Genomic DNA, 8,141 nt, shown 5'->3' with positions numbered 1-8,141 from the left:
TGGGACCAGCCTGGGCAACATAGTGAAGCCCTTTCTCTACAAAAAAAAAAAAAAAAATTATCTGAGCTTGGCGGTGCACACTCGTAGTACCAGCTACTCAGCGGGCTAAGGAGGCAGGATGACTTGAGTCCAGGAGTTGGAGGCCGTAGTGAGCTATGATTGTATCACTGCGCTCCAGCCTGGGTGACAGAGTGAGACCCTATGTCTGAAAAAATAATAATAATTTTTAGAGTCTAATATTGTCCCGAAGAAGAGCCTGACTTTCTGGTGGGCATGGATATTCTGGACCCCCTGAAGGTGTGGTGGAGCGTGGGGAGTAGGTGCTCATCAGCACCACCAGGGTCTCTGTTAAGCAGAATACTGTGTATGGGTATCAATCCCTGCAGGGGAATTCTGTGTACTTATTAATCCCAGGGGAGAACTCTAAACACTCACCAACGTCTACTACTACTAAGGTTCCTAGATCTAGCAGTTTTCTAGATCTAGCAGGAGGTTTTGCCCAAACCCAGCTGCCAGTGTTGGTGAGACACAGCACTTGGGCAGCATGTCAGGCAAAGCAACTTAGTACTCCCAGACAGGCAGCAAGGGCCAACAGAAGTCTAGGATCCATGATGTGCTGGCCCCCAAGGCTCAGGGAGGCTGCCCACAGTAGATGCTGACTTATCTGTATGTGCCCTACTTTGCACCTGATATAGTTTGGATATTTGTCCCCTCCAAATCTCATGTTGAAATGTGATCCCCAGTGTTGGAGGTGGGGCCTAGTGGGAGGTGTTAGGGTCATGGGGGCAGAGCTCCCATGAATGGCTTCGTGTCCTCCCCATGGTAATGAGTGAGTTCTCACGCTATTAGTTCACATGAGATCTGGTTGTTTAAAAGAACCTGGCGCCTTCTCCTTTCTCTCTTGCTCCTCTTATGTCATGTGACATGCTGGCTCCCCTTTTGCCTTCTATGAGTGGAAGCTTCCTGAGGACCTCACCAGAAGCTGAGAAGATGCAGGTGCCATGCTTCTTGCACAGCCTGCAAAACCATAAAACAAATGAACCACTTTTCTGTATAAATTACCCAGATATTCCTTTATAGCAACACAAACTGGACTAATATAGCACCACAGCTGAGGCACCCTGAAAGCATTCTGCTCTGGTTTTATACCTCAGAGGCCACTTGGGTTGCTGAGCCAAGCAGTGCAGGCTCTTCTAGGAATGACAGAGACGAAGCCTGGAGTATTCTGGGCATTTCCTCCTCATCTCAGCACGTTGCATTCTCCATACATTCTGCCCAAGAATTGCAAGCAAGAGAGAGTCAGCCAAGGCTGTTTGGGGACTTGTCCTCCTGTCTGGTTGAAGGATCCTTCAGCACCAGCTGCCTCTCTCTCCTGGCTCCATGTTCAGTCTGCTACTTTCTGATTATTACTCCAGGTTGGAGGGATGGCTCATGGACAACCCTTTTCTCATCACTGGGAGGGCATGTTCCCCATTGAAACTTAATCCACTGAGTTGAGACTCAATCAGTATCATGTGCGTTTAGGTTGTGGGAGCCAGTTTTCAGCACCAAACTCTCTCCAAGGTGTGATATTCAAACTCCTGGCTGAAATAACACATATAATGGCTTAGCACTGTGCCCAACAGACTCTAGGTGTTTGGTGAGCAACGGTTGTTATTAACTCTAGATGCCAAAGCCTGTTGAAATATGTGTAATTGAGAAATCAGTAAGAATGAAATCCAATTTTAAAACTTTCAGGCCAGGCGCGGTGGCTCACACCTGTAATTCCAGCACTTTGGGAGGCCAAGACAGGTGGATCACATGAGGTCAGGAGTTCAAGACCAGCCTGACCAACATGGTGAAACCTCCATCTCTACTAAAAATACAAAAATTAGCCAGGCATGGTGGCACATGCATGTAATTCCAGCTACTCAGAAGGCTGAGACAGGAGAATTGTTTGAACCTGGGAGGTGGAGGTTGCAGTGTGCTGAGATCACGCCACTGCACTCCAGTCTGGGCGACAAAGCAAGACTGTCTCAAAAAAACAAAACAAAACAAAAAATTTCCAATAGTTTGTGCTTCTATAACATGTCATTAACAGCCCACATGGGAATTTGAGAAATATTGTTATTCGCATCCGAGAGGGATGTAACTGGAAGCTGTGAAGATTAACATCTGAGGGCACAGAGAACAAGCTCAACTTTACTGTTATGTAGCCCTCCTCCTAGATCCTGTGTCCCATTGGAGGTGCCCCGAAATCTTTTTTTTCTCTAGTCTGTGATCCACCCACCATTTAGGTCTTTATGTGTCCATTTTAAATAAAAATTGCATTCCCACTATGTAATTTCCCCATTGAAAAGCTGGGGCACACAAAGCCCTGTTGATCTCATCAAATCCTGATTAGTGGCCCTGCTTCTTGCAACTCATGGAAGAAGACATTTAAAATGAAGTCCTCGTTTATACATATATATATATTTTTTACATTGTTCCTGCTTTCCAATCAGTTTAGGTATAGGATTTTATTGATTTGAGTGGGCATTTATTTGGATGTTAGTAATTAGAGGATTCCACAAAACGGGAGAATACCCAGAAACATACTCATCCTAGACTCTTAACTGTCCTTGCCCTCCCATCCAAGCTTCTCAGATTGACTCCTTCTAATGTGTCAAGATTAAACCAAAACCTTACCTACTGAGAACAAAAATAGTTATTAAGGAGCAGAAACACATCTTTAAACAAGTTCTGAAGATTACCTTCATTGGGCTTAGTTTACACCCCAGGGTAAAAGTAGGGTCTGATCTTTGTTCCCACCTGAAATATTCATCCATGGCTACATGAACGAAGCGGGTGGCAAGACCAGTTCTGTTGTTTAGATAAGGGTTTCCAAAATAATTGTACTGTTTAAATAACACAGCTTTATGGTCACAGGAAGTCATTCTTAAATTTAAATTTATATATAAATTCCTTTTGCGGAGAGGCTCATTTAAGACAATAAGAGAACTTTAGATAAAGTTAGGTAGAGGAAAGAGAAATAGAAATACAAGTATAAGAAGAAAAATGAAGAAAAGCAAGACCTTAATGATTTGTATAATTGGACAATGGTAGGGAACAGAGTGCTATGATATTTACATTCCATTGACTATTCTAGAAATGCTGTTAGAATTTTGTTTTAAAGTCAATATTTATTTTTTATTTATTTCATTTTTTGAGTCAGAGTCTCACTCTGTCATCTAGGCTGGAGTGGTGCTTGGATTACAGGCATGAGCCACCATGCCCGGCCTAAAGTCAATATTTAGAAGATACTGCAAATTATACCCTTAACAACTATTTAATCTTACAGAACTTGTCGTTATCAATCTAGCAATGTGTGTCTGTGAGACAGAGGAGGGTGGGGAGGGGACACATAGGTTTCTAAAACTCTTTTGGAGGTACCTGAGCCAAAAAAATGTTTGGCAACAGCCATTGTGGGATTTGGAGGCTTAAGTGGCAGAATCTGTCCTCACTTCCCTAAACCTGCGTCCTGCAGTACAGTAGCCACTAGCCATGTGTGGCTGTTGAGTGCCTGGGACACGATTAGTCTAAAGGAGATGTGCAGTAAGTATAAAATGTATACCAGGTTTCAAAAACTTCGCATTGGCTGGGCGTGGTGGCTCACGCCTGTAATCCCAGCACTTTGGGAGGCCAAGGCGGGCGGATCATGAGGCCGGGAGTTCAAGACCAGCCTGGGCAACATGGCAAAACCCCACCTCTACTAAAAATACAGAAATTAGCTGGGCGTGGTGGCAGGCGCCTGTAACCCCAGCTGCTCGGGAGGCTGAGGCAGAAGAATCGCTTGAACCTGGGAGGCGGAGGTTGCAGTGAGCCGAGATCACACCACTGTACTCCAGCCTGGGTGACAAGAGCAAAAATGTTTTTAAAAAACAAACAAACAAACAAACAAACAAAAACTTTGCATTAAAGGAAAAAGAATGTAAAATATCTCAAATAGTTTTTATATTGGTTACATATTAAATTATAGTATTTTGGACATATCGAGTTAAATAAAACATATTATCAATTAATGTCACCTGTTTCTTTTGTATGTGGCTCCTAGAAAATTTTAAAGTACATATCCATATGTGGTTGCATTTTTGATTTCATGTGATATTTCTATTGAACAGACCTCAGAAATCCCTGTAGCTCTTCAAGATTTTTGCAATATCTGCTATTACTGATGGCAATATTATGAAATTATTATTTTTCACTTTATATTGACTGACATTTTAAAGTTATTTTAAAAGGAAGCTATAGATCATGGGTTTAATATATTAGCTCAAATTGTTAATACACAGTAAATATATAACTCTTGAAATTTAAAAAAGTCTCTCCCTCAGCATACCTCTGAAACCATGTTATGTTGCAGCAATAACAGGGCAACTATACACTGGGAAACGTTGCCCTGAACTGAGGAAGAGGGATTTAAAGGGAATTTCCTTGGGTGGTGGAAGCTCTTGGCCCACTCTGGCCACCAGAGGACTGGCCACCAAGAGCCATGGCCTTGGGAGCAGCTGTGAGACAGTAGAACCTGAACTTCAGAGAGACAACTCTAAGAAACATTGGCATAGACAACAAGCATCTCAGTGGCAATCAGATGGACTGAATAATAAAGATCGTTCTCTGTTTTCCATACATCCCAAAAGCAGCGCCCCAACTCCCCAAAGGAAAGATTGCCCCACCCTGACATATAGGGTTTGAAGTCAGGTTAAATTTGATTTAGAAAAATAATATGAGTCTTACCCCCAGGATTGTGCAATAAAATTCAGACCCCTTAAACATGTCTGCAACATGGGTGCCATGATCCCCATATAGATATCAATGAAGCTCAGATGTCCTAAGTGACTTCCCCAATGTCATTATAGTTAACAAATGACAGCCAGCTGGCTCCAAACCTGGAAGCCTTGTTATACCCATTTTAAGTAGGGCACCATGGACACAACAGAGATATGGCCCTGCCCTCCACACCTGTCTGTTCACTTACTTCATGTCAGTGAAACTTGGGAGGTGTGGTGCCAATCTAATTGGGACCCCAAGGCAAAAGGCCTTGGTAAATATATCTAAGTAATAATATTATGATGATCATAGCAAAATAATCATTCCTTGTTCTTCTCTTTCCTCAAAATTGACTTTAATACAAAACAAGAGCAAGCCTTTCATCTAAGGAGCATAAAAAGGCTAAAGGGAGTTTGTGTGGCTGCACCTGTCCACTTACTTAGTGTCAGTGAAACATGGGAGGTGTGGTGCCAATCTAATTGGGACCCCAAGTATTTTCCGCTATTATGTATTAGGAAAACACCAGAAAATATTTTCACTGCAAACATAAATCCATCTAAGGCTATGTTCAGCATCCTTCTGTTCGCCACAAATACATTTCTTATTTGTTTAAATTTAATATTTATAGAGACAGGGTGTCACTATGTTGCTCAGGCTGGTATCAAATTGCTGGTTTCAAGGGATCCTCCCAACTCAGCCTCTCAAAGTTCTGGGACTACAGGTGTGAGCCATCACGCTCAGCCATTTATTTTAGTTTAATATTTTCCTCTGACCACAAAGATGTGATCATTTGGCAGCTGTGGTGACAAGAGCCCAGGCCGAAATCTGACAGACCTGACTTACAAATTCTAGCTCTGCCCTTTACTGTGTGACTTTGGGGAAATATGTCACCTCTCTGGGCTGCAATTTCCTCATTTGTAAAAAGGGAAAAGTTGTTTTAAAATTTAGAAATAATGTCTGCAAAAGGCCTTGGTAAATATATCTAAGTAATAATATTATGATGATCATAGCAAATAATCATTCCTTGTTCTTCTCTTTCCTCAAGATCAACTTTAATACAAAACAAGAGCAAGCCTTTCATCTAAGGAGTATAAAAAAGCTAAATGGAGTTTGTGTGGCTGCACCTGTCTGTTCACTTACTTAATGTCACCATTTTCCTAGAATCAATATGATTATTCACCTGTGGACATAGTTTCCTAGCAACACACATCTTGAACCAATTCAGGTAAATTTCCTCTATCTCTTATAGTCACCTGGCTTCTACATCAAGTGGCTCTTCGCAGGCCTCCATGAATATTAGTATTATGCCTGCTTAAGGGAAATGAGCAAATATTAAGCTTACACACCACCTTTCTCTTGGGATTTTATGATACGAAGCAAAGAGCCATCAGCTGAGGCTGCCACAGTCTCTTTGAAGGCTGTTGGGTGGTCACAAAGCCTTGAAAACAGAGCAGAACAGATTTATCTTCAGGGTTTCCTGATCGTGAGGGAAAGGAGTAGTCCTTATTCAACAATCATTGTTAATGATCAGGAGATAGACCCAGGAAATAATCTGATTGTCCTACACAAGGGTCTAACCTGGTCTTCCCACTGAGAGCAGGCTGGCAAGCACCTTTAAGGCAAACGACAGTCAAGTTATTGCCAAACCTCTTAGCAAATAATGTATGATTTTTCCATGTTTTAAGTGTAAATATTATTTATTTTAAATTCCCTTTATCCTTCCAAGACTGATTAAAAGAAAAAGTTTTGTTGTTTGAATCCCTACAGGCAGGACATTCACTTTGATATTTATTCAGTGGGTTTTTGTGGTTGCTAATCATATGTTCAACAATGATGTACCACTTTTAATTAGAAAAGTAATGACAATTGGCCAGGCGTGGTGGCTCACACCTGTAATCCCAGCACTTTGGGAGGCTGAGGCAAGCGGATCACCTGAGGTTAGGAGTTCAAGACCAGCCTGGCCAATATGGTGAAACCCTGTCTCTACTAAAAATACAAAAATTAGCCGGCATGGTGGCGGGCGCCTGTAATCCCAGCTACTCGGGAGGCTGAGACAGGAGAAGTGCTTGAACCGGGAAGCAGAGGTTGCAGTGAGCCTAGCTGGCATCATTGCACTCCAGCCTGGGCAACAAGAGCAAAACTCTACCTCAAGAAAACAAAAAAGGGCTGGGCACGGTGGCTCAAGCCTGTAATCCTAGCACTTTGGGAGGCTAAGGTGGGTGGATCGCCTGAGCTCAATAGTTCAAGACCAGCCTGGGCAACACAGTGAAACCTCATCTCGACTAAAATACAAAAAATTAGCTGGACATGGCGGCATGCACCTGTAGTCTCAGCTACTTGGGAGGCTGAGGCAGGAGAATTGCTTGAACCTGGGAGGTGGAGGTTGTAATGAGCCAAGATTGCACCACTGCACTCCAGCCTGGGTGACAGAGCAAGACTCCGTCAAAAAAAAAAAAAAAAAAAAGGAAAATAAAAATTAGCGGGACCTGGGGGTGCACACCTGTAATCCCAGCTACTCAAGAGGCTGAGGCAGGAGAATTGCTTGAACCCGGGAGGCAGAGGTTGCAGTGAACTAAAATCGCACCACCGTACTCTGCCTGGGTGACAGAGCAAGACTCCATCTCAAAAACAAAACAAAACAAAACAAAACAATTTGACATTGGTACAATCCATAGAATGTATTCATATTTTACCAGTATAGGCTCATTTGTGTGATGTGTGTGTGTGTGTGTGTGTGTGTGTGTGTGTGTGTGTATAGTTCTATGCAATTTTATTACATGTGTAGCCTTGCAAAACTACTCCCTTAATCAAGATACTCAAACTGGACCATCACCATGAGTCTCCCACTTGCCATTATTTTATAGCCACATCTCTTCCCTTTTCGTCGTTAACTTTTTTTGAACTTACATCTTTCTTTCTTTCTTTTTCCTTCTTTCTTTCTTTCTTTCTTTCTTTCTTTCTTTCTTTCTTTCTTTTTCTTTCTTTCTTTCTCTCTCTCTCTCTTTCTTTCGTTCTTTCTTTCTTTTTGTTTTGTTTTGTTTTTTTATAAAGACAAGGGTCTGGCTAGGCACCGGGGCTCACACCTGTAATCCTGGCACTTTGGGAGGCCGAGGCAGATGGATTGTTTGAGGTCAGGAGTTCAAGACCAGCCTGGCCAACATGGCGAAACTGTCTCTACTAAAAATACAAAAATTAGCCAGGCAGTAAGGCTCAGCGGGAGGCTGAGACAGGAGAATTGCTTCAGCCTGGGAGGTGGAGATTGCCCTGATTGCCCCGGGAGCCGAGATTGCGCCACTGCACTCCAGCCTGGGCAATAGAGTGAGACCCCGTCAACAAACAAACAGACAAACGAC

The sequence above is a fragment of the Macaca fascicularis genome, chromosome 7 (genome assembly GCF_037993035.2).
Source record: "Macaca fascicularis isolate 582-1 chromosome 7, T2T-MFA8v1.1".
Taxonomy (NCBI): Eukaryota; Metazoa; Chordata; class Mammalia; order Primates; family Cercopithecidae; genus Macaca; species Macaca fascicularis.
This window is presented reverse-complemented; position numbering follows the sequence as displayed.